The sequence below is a fragment of the Schistocerca serialis genome, chromosome 9 (assembly GCF_023864345.2).
Source record: "Schistocerca serialis cubense isolate TAMUIC-IGC-003099 chromosome 9, iqSchSeri2.2, whole genome shotgun sequence".
In the NCBI taxonomy this organism is placed as follows: Eukaryota; Metazoa; Arthropoda; class Insecta; order Orthoptera; family Acrididae; genus Schistocerca; species Schistocerca serialis.
In genome coordinates, this window is record NC_064646.1 from 348468362 (window position 1) to 348488802 (window position 20441).

Sequence of the window (20441 nt, forward strand, 5' to 3'; positions counted from 1 at the left end):
TCAAAATCGCTTGAAATTAGCTTATTTCGGTTGTATTATACAGAAGCCAAACTGGAAAACTGCGAACAATGGAATGACTGACTGTCAAATTGATAATACTCGCCTCCAATACGCGTTGGGAATACTGAGAATATTTTGCCGGCATCAATAGCATTCGTCAATGTTTCTGGTATTGACAATACTCGCCCTTCGAGGACTATTATAGTGACAATAACACTGAATGTATGAGGGCCTCGTAACTTCCGTGTGACATTTACACCATTGCGGATGACAGGCACGAGTCGTACGTCACTAGCATAGCACGAAATAGCAGAAAATGCTCAAATTCATGACATCAGAGCGGAAAATGTATCTACGGCAGACTACCGTGCACCTCACTCTCCATCCCTCGCATTTCTCCTGCAGGCCGGACTGAAAACCGGTTGCTCATCCGTGGCGTAGACTGATTACCCACCACGTGCTAAGTGAAAAAAATTTTTTGATAATGTGAACATTTTAGGTTTGGCTCTACAGCGATTGTTATGAGTATCAATTGATACAATAAGTTTCCATAACCATTAACAGATTACTTAATTTTCATTGTGCGTTTCTGAGAGTTAAACATTCATCAGGTGTATTTGTCATACTCAGCAAATACATTTGGTGTCAAAAACAAGATGGCTGGAAGATAACTCTTTACCACCGAAAGTAGTTCGTGTTAACATGTGGCTTGCTTGTACGCAACATGTACACAGTCTCGTCACAGGACCAAATAGGGCTATGAAACAGCTAAACAAATCTATATGGCAACACGGATTAGTGACGATTTACAATAATTTATTAAGAGAAATATTACACCATTTAACATTATTATGAAGCCGGTGTATGGCGCTATATTAATATTCAAATGCACAGTTCTGCCTATAACTCTGTTCTAGTCCAGGACACAGTGAACGATAACAGTGGCCGGCCGGTGTGGCCGTGCGGTTCTAGGCGCTTCAGTCTGGAACCGCGTGACCGCTACGGTCGCAGGTTTGAATCCTGCCTCGGCCATGGATGTGCGTGATGTCCTTAGGTTAGTTACGTTTAAGTAGTTCTAAGTTCTAGGGGACTGATGAACACAGATGTTAAGTCCCATAGTGCTCAGAGCCATTTGAACCATTTTTGATAACAGTGGTGTTGTCGGCACACGGGTCTCCCGATGGTTGTATTTCTTCACCCAGGAGCTGTTGTTTCTCATTCAGGTAGCTCCTCTATTGACATCACAAGGCTGATTGCGAAAAATCCTTAGCAGTGCCAGGAATCGAACCATGGTCCTCCGCATCGGAACCAGAACGCTGACCACTTCTTTTCCATTTTGATCGTTCTCGCCATTTGATCTGGGCGGACGCACACATTACCTGTTCATGTTGATCGTTGAATACTTCACTCAGAGGTTTTTTTCTTTTACTTTATATAGAGGGCAGCGAACCTTCTGACCGAACATGCTGAGCTACCGTGCCAGCTTCCACTGAACCACGGAGTCGGGCCGGCCGCGGTGGTCTAGTGGTTCTAGGCGCGCAGTCCGGAACCGCGGGACTGCTACAGTCGCAGGTTCGAATCCTGCCTCGGGCATGGATGTGTGTGACGTCCTTAGGTTAGTTAGGTTTAAGTAGTTCTAAGTTCTAGGGGACTGATGACCATAGATGTTAAGTCCCATAGTGCTCAGAGCCATTTGAACGGAGTCGGACTGAGCTCGTTCCTTTGACACGTTATTGTCCGTCTATCAAGTGATTCTTGTCTATCGCGCCTGAAATCGACAGGGCGTTAAAGTAGTACTGAATTTACTTCTGCTGACTTCACGGAATGAGTACTCCCACAATCTTACTGTTTTCTCTTAACTGTCTTGCACAGTTCTCTGCACTAATTTCGAAAATGAATCTAGAGATTACAAACTGCTATAGCCATTTAATGCACAGCAAGACATCGAGAAGAATTCCAGAGAATGTAGAAGAAAGCGGAGTTACAAGTGTTCTGTATTAATCCCCTTGTTCATGCGGCAAATCTAAGCGGTAATCCATTTCACAGAATATATTCTGAAAGATATACGGAGATGCATACGTTGTACATGTACAATCGTGCACTGGCACATTTTCATGTCACTGACTGGGAAAACGTAGCTCGAAACCTAGACAACAAGTGTGTCGACCGTGGCTCGCCAATAGCAAGGCCCGCCATTTTCCTTGACTTGAACCCCATGGATCTTTTTGTGTGAGGTATTTAAAATCTCTGATGTATATAGCGTCCATGCACTCCTGAAACGCATTGTGGACCGTTATCAATGTTTGGTATTTATGAACGTGTATGGGCATCCTTGAGAAGACATGTGGAAGCATGCCTTCACGTTGATAGCAGCATTTCGAACTCTCGTACAAATGTATTTGTCCTCAAGTGGATACCTACAATTTTGATTCTCGGGGATCTCTTAGAAAGTGTTTACGTACTCAGTCGTAATACGCTCTATTGGGGAAACTTGGTTTTCAGATCTGTGTTTATTCACTTATATGGATACGGTGTCTGTTCTTTCGGAGGTGTACGAAAGAACAGACACCATATCCACATAAGTATATAGTTCTGGCAACACCGGCCATGACCTCTTCTGTGCGGATGCACACATATTCCCCGAACTCTTACGGGACTTGGTAAGAATGTCTTCCACGAGTAATGAGTGTGTTGGGGTGGGACACTACGAATGATGTGTGTGGATATACAAGGTGAGAATGTGGGTCTCTAGGAAGGCGTGCGCGAGATAGTCCCTGCAGTTGCGCTATCCTCTGTGCCCTCGGTGGCTCAGATGGATAGAGCGTCTGCCATGTAAGCAGGAGATCACGGGTTCGAGTCCTGGTCGGGGCACACATTTTCACCTGTCCTCGTTGATATACAGTATATCAACGCCAGTTAGCAGCTGAAGGTATTAATATCATTCACATTGTGTTTATTGAGGTTGTTTGCTGGTTTCATTGTCCTCTAACCGCCCCTACAGTTGGTACGATGTGTTCTTTAAGATTTGGTAATAGATGAAACTTGGATGGAGCCAAGTCGGTACTATATGGACAGCGATCGATGACAGCGAACCCAATGGGTTGGGTTGTTTACAGATATTGCAGCGCTCGTGTGTGATACGATACTGACATGCTTAAGGAGAGGGTGCTCCGTCTCTGGACGAACTCTTCGAATTCCAAACTCGATTATAGCTTGTCTTTTCTCACCCACCGATATACACTGATAAGCTAAAACGTTAACACTTGGAGGTTGGATGGTGCCTGGTGCATTGAGGGAACGTGACACGGTAAGAAAAGAATATAAGTGGATCACAGACGGATGGGGAATCATTCTAGCGACGACAGGAACCGCTAATGGGTAAATCTACTGACATAAGCGACTTTGACAAAGATTGTAATACACTACTGGCCATTAAAATTGCTACCCACGAAGATGGTGTGCTACAGTCGCGAAATTTAACCGACAGGAAGAAGATGCTGTGATACGCAAATGATTAGCTTTTCAGAGCATTCAGACAAGACTGGCGCCGGTGGCGATACCTACAACGTGCTGACATGAGGAAAGTTTACAACCGATTTCTCCTACACAAACAGCAGTTGACTGGCGTTGCCTGGCGAAACGTTGTTGTGATGCCTCGTGTAAGGAGGAGAAATGGGTACCATCACGTTTCCGACTTTCATAAAGGTGGGATTGTAGACTATCGCGATTGCGGTTTATCGTATCGCGACATTGCTGCTCGCATTGTCGAGATCCAATGACTGTTAGCAGAATATGGAATCGATGGGGTCAGCAGGGTAATACGGAACGCCGTGCTGGATCCCAACGGCCTCGTATCACTAGCAGTCGAGATGACAGGCATCTTATCCGCATGGCTGTAACGGATCGTGCAGCCACGTCTCGATCCCTGAGTCAACAGATGGGGACGTTTGCAACACAACAACCATCTGCACGAACAGTTCGACGACGTTTGCAGCAGCATGGACTATCAGCTCGGAGACCATAGCTGCGGTTACCCTTGACTCTGCTCATCACAGACGGGAGCGCCTGCGATGGTGTACTCAACGACGAACCTGGGTGCGCGAATGGCAAAAAGTCATTTTTTCGGATGAACCCAGGTTCTGTTTACAGCATCATGATGGTCACATCCGTGTTTGGCAATATCACGGTGAACGCACATTGGAAGCGTGTATTCATCATCGCCATACTCGCGTATCACCTATCGTGATGGTATGAAGTGCCATTGGTTACACGTCTCAGTCACCTCTTGTTCGCACTGACGGCACTTTGAATAGTGGACGTTACATTTCAGATGTGCTACGACCCGTGGCTCTACCCTTCATTCGATCTCTGCGAAATCCTACATTTCAGCAGGATAATGCACGACCGCATGTTGCAGGTCCTGTACGGGCCTTTCTGGATACAGAAAATGTTCGACTGCTGCCCTGACCAGCACATTCTCCAGATCTCTCACCAATTGAAAACGTCTGGTCAGTGGTGGTCGAGAAACTGGCTCGTCACAATACGCCAGTCACTACTTTTGATGAGCTGTGGTATCGTGTTGAAACTGCATGGGCAGCTGTACCTGTACATGCCATCCAAGCTCTGCTTGACTCAATGCCCAGGCGTATCAAGGCCGTTATCACGGCCAGAGGTGGTTGTTGTGGGTACTGATTTCTCAGGATCTATGCACCCAAATTGCATGAAAATGTAATCACATGTCAGTTATAGTATAATATATTTGTCCAATGAATACCCATTTATCATCTGCTTTTCTTCTTGGTGCAGCAATTTTAATGGCCAGTAGTGTATTATTACCCAGAACCTCTAAACGAGTATCTCGAAAACGGCCTAGCTTGTGGAATGTTCACTTGTTACTGCAGTGAGCATGTGTGGAAAGTGGTAGAACGATAGTGAAACTACGACTGGACGAAAAGTGATTAGACGTCCACGACTGGGATTTGGTGTCTTGCCTGCTCTGTAAAGCAGAATATGCGGCGATCTGTGGCATCTCTGGCTAAATAGCATAATGCTGGTGCACGCTTCAGTGTTTCGGAGCGCACCGTTCACCGCAATTACGATGGCAGTGGCCTCTGGATCGTCGAGACTGGACTGTGGAACAATGGAAACGCGACGCCTCGTCGGATGAATCACGTTTCTGCTACACCAGGTCGATGGTCGTCTCCACAAACGTCGTCATCCACGCGAACGGCGGTTCGAAACGTGCACCGCCGCAAGGGCACAGGCTGGTGGGAGCAGTATTGCGCTATGGGACACATTCCGCTGATCTCGCGTGGGACCTGTGGTAATAATCGAACACTTGCTGACAGCTGCGGACCACTTGCACCCTTTCATGCTTGATGTCTTCACCGCCAGCGATGTCATCTTCCACCAGCACAATTGTCCGTGTCTGAAAGCCAGAACGGTGCTATAGTGTACTGAAGTTGATGCCTTGGCTACGAAATTCGCTTGATGTGAATGCAATTGAACCCGTTTGGATCGCTATTAGGGGCTATCATAGTGTACACAAATCACTGGCCCGCTGTTTAAGGAAATTACATGACTTTTGCGTGCACATCTGGTGTGACACACCACCACAAACCTACTAACAAACTGTCGAATCCATGACACGCAGCACTGTTGACGTTTTGCGTTCCAAAGATGGATCAACAAGTTATTAAGCAGGTGTCTTAATGTTTTGCTCGTCAATGTAGTTACGTTACACACCGCCAAGTTACACGCTACGATTCGGAGCCCTCTAGCGGCAAGGGGAAGCATGTATGAAAACATTTAGAATGTTAATAAGGTTTGTGTTATTTAAAAATCTGCAAGACTTTTCATACAAAAAATACGAAAGCATTACTTTTCACCACGCCCTCGTACATGATATTCAAACACCCTGTGTATTATACCTGCATTCGTGATGTGAATAAATCGTACTTCACTGCGAATATTTACGCGTAATGATTTACAGCCTACAAAAAGAAAGGAATTTTACATATTTAAAGAAAAATATACCATATAGCATTACTTGCCTAAAGGAAATATTTAAAAAATTATTCGTGAGTAGCTACAAAGTTCAAAGGTATTCTATGAAAGACTGCCAAAAGGAATTGTGTAGGAATAAACACTGTCATTTGTACGATACATTTAACAAATTAAGTGGAACCTGCTATATTCTTGCTACTATAAAGCGATCTGCGAAAAAAGGTAATACAATACGTTTCACATCAAGCGAAATAGTGCGGACTACGCGCTGGTGAAAGATATTGTCCTCAGCACGGCGTAACAAGCGAATAAAATCTTCAGAATCCAGTGGTACTGTCGCTGCATCACCATACATGTGCCGGCTTAACAGTCGTTAGGCTTGAGCAACGAAAGGAATTTTGAAATTTCTTTTACATTTTATGATGTATTGCTATCCATCGTACAGATTGGCCAGCAACAATCAGAAAAGCTTGTAAGGGTACTCCAGAGTAAGTTGTGCTGAGCAATAACTACACTCCTGGAAATGGAAAAAAGAACACATTGACACCGGTGTGTCAGACCCACCATACTTGCTCCGGACACTGCGAGAAGGCTGCACAAGCAATGATCACACGCACGGCACAGCGGACACACCAGGAACCGCGGTGATGGCCGTCGAATGGCGCTAGCTGCGCAGCATTTGTGCACCGCCGCCGTCAGTGTCAGCCAGTTTGCCGTGGCATACGGAGCTCCATCGCAGTCTTTAACACTGGTAGCATGCCGCGACAGCGTGGACGTGAACCGTATGTGCAGTTGACGGACTTTGAACGAGGGCGTATAGTGGGCATGCGGGAGGCCGGGTGGACGTACCGCCGAATTGCTCAACACGTGGGGCGTGAGGTCTCCACAGTACATCGATGATGCCGCCAGTGGTCGGAGGAAGGTGCACGTGCCCGTCGACCTGGGACCGGACCGCAGCGACGCACGGATGCACGCCAAGACCGTAGGATCCTACGCAGTGCCGTAGGGGACCGCACCGCCACTTCCCAGCAAATTAGGGACACTGTTGCTCCTGGGGTATCGGCGAGGACCATTCGCAACCGTCTCCATGAAGCTGGGCTACGGTCCCGCACACCGTTAGGCCGTCTTCCGCTCACGCCCCAACATCGTGCAGCCTGCCTCCAGTGGTGTCGCGACAGGCGTGAATGGAGGGACGAATGGAGACGTGTCGTCTTCAGCGATGAGAGTCGCTTCTGCCTTGGTGCCAATGATGGTCGTATGCGTGTTTGGCGCCGTGCAGGTGAGCGCCACAATCAGGACTGCATATGACCGAGGCACACAGGGCCAACACCCGGCATCATGGTGTGGGGAGCGATCTCCTACACTGGCCGTACACCACTGGTGATCGTCGAGGGGACACTGAATAGTGCACGGTACATCCAAACCGTCATCGAACCCATCGTTCTACCATTCCTAGACCGGCAAGGGAACTTGCTGTTCCAACAGGACAATGCACGTCCGCATGTATCCCGTGCCACCCAACGTGCTCTAGAAGGTGTAAGTCAACTACCCTGGCCAGCAAGATCTCCGGATCTGTCCCCCATTGAGCATGTTTGGGACTGGATGAAGCGTCGTCTCACGCGGTCTGCACGTCCAGCACGAACGCTGGTCCAACTGAGGCGCCAGGTGGAAATGGCATGGCAAGCCGTTCCACAGGACTACATCCAGCATCTCTACGATCGTCTCCATGGGAGAATAGCAGCCTGCATTGCTGCGAAAGGTGGATATACACTGTACTAGTGCCGACATTGTGCATGCTCTGTTGCCTGTGTCTATGTGCCTGTGGTTCTGTCAGTGTGATCATGTGATGTATCTGACCCCAGGAATGTGTCAATAAAGTTTCCCCTTCCTGGGACAATGAATTCACGGTGTTCTTATTTCAATTTCCAGGAGTGTATTAAGGAAAAAAATTAGATTCGTTGCGCCGTTTCCAAGTTGATTAACATTGTAGTTAGCCGATCAGGCCGTTTCTAGCAAAAATTCAAGCGCTCCGCTGAAATACAATTATTGTCAGTTGTTCTCTGAGCGTAGATGATAGCGCACGAGACGGCTAACTCTTTAGCGGGTTCGATCCTTACTACCGTCCGATATGCAGTTTTTGTATCGCTCTCATGGTCGATTTTAGAAAACCAACAAAAAACACGTTTGGCGACACCATCTCTGGCGGGACGCTTGAATTTGCGCGCGCGACAGCGCGATTGGATAAATTCAATGCTAATTAACTCAGAAACGGCGAAACTTATAGAAGTTTGTCATAACAATTATTACTCAGAACAACCTATCTTGCGACACCCTTGCAAGCGTTTCAGACTCTTTCTGACCACCCTGCATAGTACAGTTACGGCCCTTTGGAACTGCTCTATATACGAGGGTCACTCCAAAAGAAATGCACACTATTTTTGTAAAATACAGTTTTCACTCTGCATGTGTGGAAGCTTTACAGTGTGTAGATACATCCTTCCCGCTCGTTTTCAGACTTAGTTCAACCTGTTCCCGTGAATGGCGTCGTCACAGCAAGTCTTCAAGATGGCTGCTACACTAGACGTTCGTCAGAAGCAACGTGCTGTCATAGAATTCCTGTGCTGTGAAAACGAGACAGTGGGAAACATCCAAAAGAGGTTGAAAAAGTTGTATGGGGATGCTACTGTCGATCGTAGTACAGTTAGTCTTTGGGCAAGCAGGTTACGTGATGAAAGCGGGCTCGGCAATATTGAGGATTGTTCTCGCAGCGGCCAGCCTCGTACTGCAGACACTCCAGACAATGTGCAGAGATTTAACGAATTGGTCACTGCTGACAGACGCATCACAGTGAACAAATTGTTACGCTACGCTGTGATAGGGGAAGGAAGTGTTTGCAGAATACTGAAAGTGTTAGCGTTAAAAAAGGTTTGTGCCAGGTGGGTTCCCAGGATGTTGACAGTGGCTCAAAAAGAAACAAGAAAAACAGTATGCAGCGAACTTTTGGAATAGTACGAGAATGGTGGAGATGAATTTCTTGGAACAACTGAGACAGGTGATGAAACATGTTTCCATCATTTTTCACCAGAGACGAAGAGGCAATCAATGGAGTGGCATCATGCAAATTCACCCAAGAAAAAAAATTCAAAACCACACTTTCTGCTGGAAATCTTATGGCTACGGTGTTTTCGATTCCGAAGAACTCTTGATTGTGGACATCATGCCAAGTGGAACCACCATAAATTCTGATGCATATGTAACGACACTGAAGAAACTTCAAGATCGACTGAGGCGTGTACGACCACATCGGCAAAAGCAGGATGTTTTGCTGTTGCGCGACAATGCACGGCCACATGTCAGTCAAGAAACCATGGAAGCGATCACAAAACTCGAATGGACAACACTGAAGCACACGCCTTACTGCCCTGACTATCATCTCTTTGGGAAACTGAAAGACTCTCTTCGTGAAACAAGGTTTGATGTTGGATACCTTGTGCACGCTGCCAAACAGTGGCTCCAACTGGTTGATCCAGAATTTTACGGTGCGGGTATACAGACGCTGGTTCCAAGATGGCGTAAGGCAGTTGAGAGGGATGGAAATTATGTGGAGAAATGAAAATATTGTTCCTAAAGGATGTATCTACACACTGTAAAACTTTCAAACATGTATAATAAAAGATGGACTTAAAAAAAATAGTGTGCATTCCTTTTGGAATGACTCTCGTACATTTTGAAGTGCCCTGCATTTGTGACGTTACATGAGCACTCGACAGCAAGTTTTTATCTCTCTGTGCGGTACAGGCAGCACAGACAAAAGTTGAGAGGCCGCTCTCTTCCCGGAAACCAAGCGGGTCGCGTTTGTCGGCAATCTTATCAGCCGGCTCGCAATCACTGCCGCTATCGACTAAGGCCGAAATCCTGTAGAGTCTCGTACGCCGCCTCCCTCGCCTCAAGACAGTGACTTCGACTGCAGTAATGATAACGTCACATTTTCAGGCAAGATGAAGAAAGACTGCGTCAAAATGTAAGCGGCATTTGGGACTGGTGTTTCTTTCCTAAGGGATTCACGAGGCACTTAATGGAGTTTCTGGTTTGCCACGAGGTGAGAGTACTGCCAGACTGACAAGGGGACCCTCCATACTGTAAATCACGGATTTTGATGCGTTTCAAATATGTTGTAGAGGCACTTACCCTGAGTACCTGGATATCCGGTTTTTTTAGCGACGGGTCTTGGTTTTTGAGAAAACCGATTTTGAAGTTCGTTGCGCGTTTTGTATATCTGTAACATTACATACATTCCGTACAACTCAGCGTAGCGCAGCGGTAAAGGTTTACGGCTACCGCGCTGGAGGTACTGTGTACGAATCCTGCTCGTGTACTTTCGGTTTTTTTTATTTTCAAAATCGACAGAAATTTTCAATTTTATTTCAAACAATATCAACAAACAGCGCAAGGTGTGCGAGGTTATAAAGATATATTCAGTTTTAGTTTTTTTTTTAATACAATATTACAAAATCTTATTTTTCATCGTCCACATTGCTTGATGTGCCAGAACAATATTGTGGGTGATACTTATCATAGAAACAACCGAAGCACAAATTTTCACAGCACAAAGCGCATTTTATGAAAGTAACTGTCTTGCAGGTGCACTGTTTCTTCGTGAGTGATAAAGGGAAACACAATTCTTCTGCATTCAAAAAGATTTCTCTTTCATCCACTAATTCCGATAACAACCATGTGTATCTAATCATGCTTTCAAAATTAGGTGCGCTGAATTGATGTAGGATTACCGAATGTAATTTTATCGAATCTTCCCTAGGAGCGATCTCTCTATCAGGGTGTATACGCGGACAAGGAAAAAAAATTCCCGGATTTTTCCGGGATTTCTCGGTTAAAAATACACTTTCTCCCAGACAGAAAAAGTTTCCATGTTAAATGACAGGATACGTTTCCTCGGAGCTGTAAAACTTATCAATCGTTTGAGGGTTTAAGGTTTTATGCACCAGCCTGAAATTCGAGGCACATTAGTAAACGACCGTGAGCGGGGTAAAAAAAAAAATTATATGCAGCCACAAGTACGCAGCATATTTTCATATTACAAAAGTATAAATTGGAATTTCCACCAAACTCGGCAAGTTAGTTTCCGAAGCATTGAAATCAAGATTGCGATGTGCTAAAGCATTGAAATCGAGATTGCGATGCACTTTTATAAGTCAATCATAGCTCATGCCACGTGATCTCACCAGCCAATGAAAGCAGGTATTCAGAGCATAGAACACGCGATGTAGTCTGTCAACAGCAACATCGCTGCTAAATAGCACGAAGACATGACTAGGAAAAATTAATTGTTTAAATTAATATAAAAGTGTGGCTGCAAGGGAAGGTACTCTTTCACATATAATGCTGGTCTTGAAGATCAATTAGCCACCAGGAAAGCTAAGATTTCAATAGTGTTTTTTTTTTTTTACGCGTTACACTTTAAGATACATCACACAAATACGCCAGTAAAATTTTAAGTTTTAAACGACAGTCAAACGGTCTATGATTTAAGATTGGATTGGATTGTTTGGGGGAAGAGACCAAACAGCGAGGGTATCGGTCTCATCGGATTAGGGAAAGACGGGGAAGGAAGTCGGCCATGCCCTTTCAAAGGAACCATCCCGGCATTTGCCTGCAGTGATTTAGGGAAATCACGGAAAATCTAAATCAGGATGGCCAGACGCGAGATTGAACCGTTATCCTCCTGAATGCAAGTCCATTGTGCTAACCACTGCGCCACCTCACTCGGTATATGATTTTAAGAAATTCATCGCACATTCTCATACGCAACATAATTCATCTTGCGTAAAAGGATATTTACATAGACAGTGACGCTTTTCAAACCACCATTCGCAATATTTTCCCGAGAGCTATTAGAAACAGGTTCGTTTCATCAGCTGCCATCGGCCGCCAGAAAACAGTTGTTACTGTTCGTGCGCAGCCTGTATGTTCGTACGTTTAAAGCATTAAGCGAACTTACATAACGTAGTAAAAGAAACATAACATCACAAGATAATTCAAGAGCATCGGAATTTCGTAAATCATACTAAAATACCCAACTCCGCTTAAACTGTACATTCGTACGTCCAGATTCACAATGAAGTAGGCCCCAACCTGATATTAAGCTTTTCAGTGTGGTTTTCTGAATGCAGATTTTCTTGGAGTGCCAATACTGCAGTATCTCGTGTTTGGTTCTTTATTATCGTGGCGTCGAATGAAATAAAGACCTGGCGGCCGAACTTCCCCGAATATGGGCCTCCCGGCCAACGATGCCATACGCTCATTTCATTTTATCGATAATTCCATACGTCCCAGAAGATGAAAACGAACACTTGAAATACAGCAAACAGTTGAAACTAGCCAATAGTATGGATCGAAACACTTCGTTTCAAATAAATTGACTGCCTCAGGGGAAGAGATTAAAAACAACCAAATTTCTTTAGCAAACCGACGAAAATAACTTCACCGTTCTGCAAGGCGATTAATGCTTCACCGTTAAAAACCTGGAAATAAAATAAAACAAAAAACTGAAACTAATAACGTATTTTAGTCTTCCATAATCATGTGAATCTATTTTATCTATGAACTGATGGCTCCCGGACACAGAAATCCGTTTTGTTTTCATGACGTAAGATCTGTAAACGAAGAGGAAACAGCAAAACAATTAAATGTAAACACTGCATGCCAGAAAAAGATTTTCCGGGTAGCATCTGGCCGCTTGCTAAAGCCACACTTCCAAGTAGCCAGAAGCGGGAGAATGTACTGAAAATGGTTCAAATGGCTCTGAGCACTATGGGACTTAACTTCTGAGGTCATTAGTCCCCTAGAACTTAGAACTACTTAAACCTAACTAACCTAAGGACATCACATACATCCATGCCCGAGGCAGGATTCGAACCTGCGACCGTAGCGGTCGCGCGGCCCCAGACTGTAGCGCCTAGAACCGCTTGGCCACTCCGGCCGGCGGGAGAATGTACTGTTCATACGCGACTGGCATCTTCTCTAACGCATCTAACGTAAACAATTGCTACGTCACGCTCATCGCAAGCAGTTTGTTGGTATGATGTACTGCATAGTCTTTCGTCCTAATGCCTTTAACACGTTTTGTAGTTGGCAGACGTTTGCATGTGCAGCTTGTTTTGTTGCAAACGGCGCATTTCCTTTGCAACTTAAGTTTTACTTAATTTTTTTCTCTCGTTTTGTTTTATTGCTGCAATATAATTCTGCAGTAGCGAGGTAGCGTAATATTCTTTGTTAGACTATCAGTTGATAGCAATCAAAATTACAAAAATTTAATTGAAAACTAAAACTCTGAAAAATTCCCGGAGTTCTAAAAATTTCCCGTGTTTTCCGGTTTTCTCCCGGATCAAAAAATTCCCGGCTTTCTCCCGGATCTCCCGGTTGTCCCGGGGCGTATACACCCTGCTCTATTATCTTTCAAGTCGGGAACATTCTGAACAACTTTCGTGATGATTGTCACCTGTCGGTAAAAATCAACATCATAGGGGTGGCAATAAGGAGTGGACTTTGGTGGGACCACTTTTAGGGTTCAGGTGCTCGCTTTCCTTTCATCAGTGAATAGATGATCGTATCAAGTTGAATCGGTTTTCCCTTCCCAAGAATCGGTATGTACAAAAAAATTTCCTGTCCCACGACAGAAGAATTACAGAACGCAAAAATTCCTCGTACACCATTTTCGTGAACTTCCCGGATTTACATTTCTGTGTTTCCCAGTTAATTCGTCTACTGTTTTTTGAACGTTAGGACCAAATTTTCGAGACGGTTCTTGCACACATAAAAAAACATACGGAGCAGGATTCGAACACGGTACCTCCAGCGCGGTAGCCGTGAACCTTTACTGCTGCGCTACGCTGAGTTGCTAGGAATATATGTAATGTTACGTGCATACGAAGCGCGCAGTGAACTTGAAAATCGATTTTCTCAAAAACCAAGGCCCGTCGCTAAAAAAACTGGATAGCTAGGTACTCAGGGTAAGTGCCTCTACAACATATTTGAAGCGCATCAAAATCCGAGGTTTACAATATGGAGGGTCCCCTTGTGAGATTTTGCGGAACTCGGCTAGCTCTCTCTGTTCGTCCGTGAATTCCATAGCGCCGACGTCATCGCCGACCAGATAGATGGCGTGCTCTTTCAACTCAGGAAAACGATTGATACAGCCGCGCACTGGCGTACAGACAACAACATAGGAGCTTACCGTTAGCCCCATGTTTGTGGTTGGATACAGGACTGCCTTGCAGTCAAAACTCAACACGTCTCTCTTAACTGAACAAAACTGACAGATGTAAAGGTAAATTTTTCCAGTTTCATTTCAGTCATCATAACCGATGATTTTAGGAAGTCTATAACTGTGTCACTAACGATTTAAGTACGAGGAGCGTTCAATAAGTATTGGAACACATTTTTTTTCTGAAAGCAGGTTTGTTTCAGCCAGGACTCCAAACCTCTATTTTATTCTCCATTCTTTTGGCTACAAAAGCGACGGCTTGAAAGCAACGGCCTTACGCCATAGAAACAAGCCCGCATGTCCGCTTGCTACCACCCTACCGTCCGCCCCTGGTAGCTGAGTGGCCAGCGCGATGGAATGTCACACCTAACGGCCCGGGTTCGATTCCCGGCTGGGTCGGAGATTTTCTCCTCTCAGGGACTGGGTGTCGTGTTGTCATAATCATCATCATTTCATCCCCATCGACACGCAAGTCGCCGAAGTGGCGTCAACTCGGAGGACTTGCACCAGGCGAACGGTCTACCCGAAGTGAGACCCTAGCCACACGGCATTTCCATTTACCACCCTACAGGTCGACGTCGGAGCCAGCGTCTTGCTGCATGAATAACCTCCTCATCATCAACGTACTGCTTCCCCTGGAGTGCATCCTTCACTGGGCCAAACAGACTGAAGTCGGAAGGTGGAAATCCAGGCTGGAGGGTGGATGAGGAAGAACAGTCCAGTGAGATTTTGTGAGCTCCTCTCAGGTGTGCAGACTTGTGCGGGGCCTTACGTTTGCATTTTTGTGGCGACAAACAAGATGCAGCTGTTTCTTCAACTTCCTGAGAGTAGCACAGAGATGATCGTTGCATCACGAGATTGTTTGGTTGGTTGATTGGCGTTGAAGGGATCAAACAGCAAGGTCATCAGTCCCTTGTTTCAAAGATGGTTCATTCGGAGGGATTTACACATCAGAAGAGTCATAACGATAAAAGGGAAAAGGCTAAAAAACCATAAAAGGGCATTCGTGTTGTCAATGGTGAAAACAAAAGGGAGGGAAGTCAGCAAGTGGGCAACCCCAAGGCTATGCTAGAGGCAGGAAATATTCCACCTCTGATGCAGTACAGGCAAGATCACCTGCTATTGAAAAGCATTCAACCGCTACAATGCGAAAGTGCGTATTGTATAAGGAGATTGACCAAATCTAAAAAGCAATAAAAACAGAGTAAAAGGGAGAGAAAAAGAGGATCTTGGCCAGAGAGGGGAGTCAGGAATCTCCAAACACAGCTTACAGTGAGAGACACCCCAACCCTCACCGCTCTGCCCCTACTCCAGAGGGAGATTAAAAACCTTAGAACTGAAAAGTCGTGAAACAGAAAAACCCTTGAGAGTTCCAGAAGACAATCGACAAGACTTTGCCGGCTGAGAGTGCGGTTTGAACTTTTTCTCCCACAGTGCGGGATTCACAGTTGCGTAGGGCCGGCCGGCACGCATGAGATCGGGCACGTTTTCCCACCTTGTTTCGATTATGACAGCCGCCTCCCCCAACGACTCACCGTACTTTGTCTCCACGGACATTCTGCAAGTGCCTGTGAATATCTGCGATGCTCTGGTTTTACACTAAAAGAAACTCAGTGACAGCTGTCTGCTTTGGACGCATCTTGTGGCAGAGGCCAACTTCGGAGCTCCATGAAACTATAGGGGCTGAGGCGGGAGTATTTCACAGCAAATTGCTTTTTTTTTTCAACCGAATATGGTCGAGGAAAAATGTGTTGCATTACTTATTGAACGCTCCTTCTGATAAGAAAGTGCACCAGTCACGGTTTCCCATGCATAGCGCGACGAGTTTCGAGAATCTATTCTCTTTATGAAATATAAACATTTTCATTGCTATCTCACGTGATATCTGCGTTTGTATTGTTCTGATCCTCCTGCCCTGCAGTCGTCTATGTATGGTTTTACTGCAATCGAAAAATCGGAAAAATAAATCTAATGCTTATTTTACTGTTTTTTCAAAGATAATTCTGCACTGGCTGTATGAATGATTTTTATTAAATCTTCGACCGGTTTCGCACCACTTATCGGTGCATCCTCAGGCAATCTGTACAAAAATAATGTGATAGCTCATACAAACTATTCGGTCCTCCAATTCTGTACCAGCATGTCACGACCCCCTAATAGCAGTCTCTCTGCTTGTTGTCGCAGAACTACTCGGTAACAAAATGCTCCCCGTAGAGGATGCGCACTGTCCAGGTTTTTTTTTCTTTTTTGACTGAATGAAACAAGAAAGTACTCACATACGCTGTTTATAACATAGTAACGTTGAACACTGCCCCGCAGCCACTCCCCACCATTCACGCCCAATATATCCCGTCATCTGGTGAAAGCGGAGAATAAAATATAAAAGTCTGTTTTAAAAAATTATTTAAATAATGGGAGCGGCAATGACGCAGAAAATAAAAATAAAATACGATGCTGATAAAACTCCCCCGCCCCCCAAAAAAACCTGCCTATCTAAAAGTTTAATTTACACCTCATAAATGGAGGATCGAATAGTTTGTATGAGCTCTTATTATCTTATTTTTGTACAGATTGCCTGAGGATGCATCGATAAGTGGTGCGAAACCGGTCGCAGATTTAATAAAAATCATTCATACAGCCAGTGCGGAATTTTCGTTGAAAAATGTCGAAGTTTGGCTGTGGTGCCCGCCCTACAAAACGACATTTTTTTTACAGGTTAATGTTAGAAAACAATATTTTTGTGTATCTATTTACACGTACTGTGCCAACATCAATGACCTAATTTCCCACACGCACAAGCCATCACCCACACTGTTTCTTTATGAGAAATCAAAGTGTGTAACAAAGATATTATGATGGTACGGCTCGCCAAACACTTTCGAAACAGTCACAGGTGTTCTCCTTGTTTAGTTGATTACACTACTTAGATCAAGTGACCGCTTAGAACTTATATCATTAACTCCACTGACTATTTTTGTTATCAATTATGCTTTCTATTCTATTTAAATTCCTGAAGCGCTATCCCAGAACCTGGAACTCGATACCACCTGTAGCGTAGGGGCAACAAAAAACTGATTTCCAATATTTTGTGTAATCTTGAATGCTCTCACGGCGTACTCATTAAAAGGTACAATTTTACGCTAAATTAAAATCTTTACGAAAGTTTTTCTCGCTGACATTCACGACAAAATGACGAGAGGAAAAACTGTTTTCTCTTATTACATTCTCGCTGTTCATGGAGTCAGACTTAAACATCACGCATCACGTTTTAATTTATTACTTCTTTACTGCTAATTATATTTGCAGAACACTTTGCATACAGTATCTACATGTACCATTTACTGTATCTGCGAAATTATATCCTTGTACGACACACATTTCAGGAAGTATGATTCAAATGGCTCTGAGCACTGTGGGACTTAACATCTGAGGTCATCAGTCCCCTAGACTTAGAACTACTTAAACCTAACTACCCTAAGGACATCACACACATCCATGCCTGAGGAAGGAATCGAAGCTGCGACCGTAGCGGTCGCGCGGTTCCAGACTGTAGCGCCTAGAACCGCTCGGCCACCCCGGCTGGCTTAGCGAATGGACTGACCTGTCCGTTACTTCAACTTAAATCCCATAAAGCTTGTGTGGGATGCGTTCGGCAGACTTATTGCAGTACGTCCATTTGCACCAAAACGCGCTAATAAGTTGTCAACCGCGCTGGTGGAGTTATAGAGTGCCCTCCAGCAAGAACTCGTTACCAACATTTTGGCCAGCACGAAAACACGTTGCAGAGCATGCATTGCCTCCGTGCTGACCACAGATCCTGTTTCAGACAATGTCTCACCTCCTGTAATGTCAAGCGGAACACCCTCAATCGCGGTGACTTCAACGTAACACCAGACATTGAATAAAAGTGTAATTTTTGTTGGTCTTATTGAGTATTTCTTTCAGTTACCTTCTGAAGCTGCCCGCCCGGTTAGCCGTGCGGTCTAACGCACTGCTTTCCGGACGGGAAGGAGCGTCGGTCCCCCGGCGTCGGTCCCCCGGCACGAATCTGCCCGGCGGATACGTGTCGAGGTCCGGTGAACCGGCCAGTCTGTTGATGGTTTTCAGGCGGTTTCCCATCTGCCTCGGCGGATACGGGCTGGTTCCCCTTATTCCACCTCAGCTACACTATGTCGGCGATTGCTGCGCAAACAAGTTATCCACGTACGCGTACACCACCATTACTCTACCACGCAAGCATAGGGGTTACACTCATCTGGTGTGAGACATTCCCTGGGGGGAGGGGGGGGGGGGGTCCACCGGGGGCCGAACCGCAAAATGACCCTGGGTTCGGTGTGGGGCGGCGGAGGGGTGGACTGCGGTAGTCGTTGTGGGGTTGTGTACCACTGCGGCTGCGGCGGGGACGGAGACTCTCGGTCGTTTCTAGGTCCCCGGTTAACATAACATAACATACCTTCTGTGGTACACTGTAGCGGTTGTTTCTACGTGTGGTCCAAGGTTCGTGGAGCTATGTTACCTCGCAGGGTCACACCATGCTCTTTCGTCTTGAAGCTTCGTACACCAGTGTATGAGTATCACCTTGAAGTGTAGGGCAGCAGCCAGTAAGTTACCTGGCATGCCATATTGATATGCGTCACTTTGAAGTGTAGGGCGGAAATCAGAAAAGGTTACTTGGCCTGCCATAGAAATGTCTAGGTTAGTTATTTAAATCCCCTCGGAAAGAATGATGGAAAAGGTTGCACTACGGCGGCGACCTTGCGCCGACGATTTGCTGCACTAGGCGGCGGCCTGAAGGAGCCTCGGCAAGTGTCTCGGGTACGCGCACCGACAAGCGCCAGATGTGACGCCGTGTGCGGTGTGTACGCGTCTGGCTGGCCAGACCTGCTCCAGATGGCGGTTCCGCGCGCCCTTGACTTCAATCTGCGACCAGACTCACAGCGGCGCCGGCTGATCTGCAGCTGGCAGTTACTCGGGAGGCAGCACAGCTTGATGCAGTGTGCTGCTCCTTGCAGACACTCTTCTGTACCGGCAGGTCGTGACCCCCTAATAGCTGCTTGTTGCTGCCAAACTACTCGGCAACAAAATGCTTCCCGTAGAGGATGTGCACTGTCCACTCACATTAATGCGATCAGCTGTGAAAAGCCCGAATTACCAGCTTTCGCAGCGCGGACATGCGGGAAGTGAGTCACTGAGGTTCAGGAAGGTACCGACAGCGATATGGAGCCACGCCGACTCCAGTTCGTGAGCATTTGCGTTTGGTTTCTCGGTTGACGATCCGTGGCGCAAACAGCCAAATCGAGTTGGTGCCACAGATTCTCGACTGGGATTAAATATGGGAAGATTGGCGGCCACGAGAGTACTCCAAATTCATCTTGGTGCCCTTCGAACCATGCACGTACGCTGGAGCTGTGTGAAAATGTCTCTCAGCACTATGGGGCTTAACAACTCATGTCATCAGTCCCCTAGAACTTAGAACTACTTAAACCTAACTAACCTAAGGACACCACACACATCCATGCCCGAGGCAGGATTCGATCCTGCCACGATAGCGGTCGCGCGGTTGCAGACTGAAGCGGCTAGAACCGCTCGCCACCAACGGCCGGCGAGCTGTGTGACACGTTGCATTGTCCTACTGGTAGATGCCATCGTGCCGAAGAAAAACAAACCGCATGTACGGAGGTCATGGTCCCTACGGATAGATGCATGCTTGTGTTGATCCACCGTGCCTTCCAGAATGACGAGATCAACCAGGCTGTGACACGAAAACATTTCCCAAACCATAAAGCTTCCTCTTCCGCCCAGAACGCTTCCGGCGTTTGTTGTAGGTTATTTGCTTTCAGAAGTTCCACGGCCGATGGAGCATAAAACGTTATTTACCTGAAAAGGCTACCTGTCGTCACTCAGTGGGCGTCCAGTTGCAGCACTGGCGTACAGATTGAAGCACTCGTCGCCAATGAACAGCGATAAACATGGGTGCATCAACCAGGCGCCTGCTGCAAAGTTCGGTCCATACGCAGCGAAGTTTGGTGAACGGTCGTTGAGGAGACATTATCGGTAGCGCCTTGATTCATTTTGGAGGTTAGCTATTCAACAGTTGCATGAATCTCCGCAGCTATCGTTCAAAAATAGCTCTGAGCACTATGAGACTTAACTT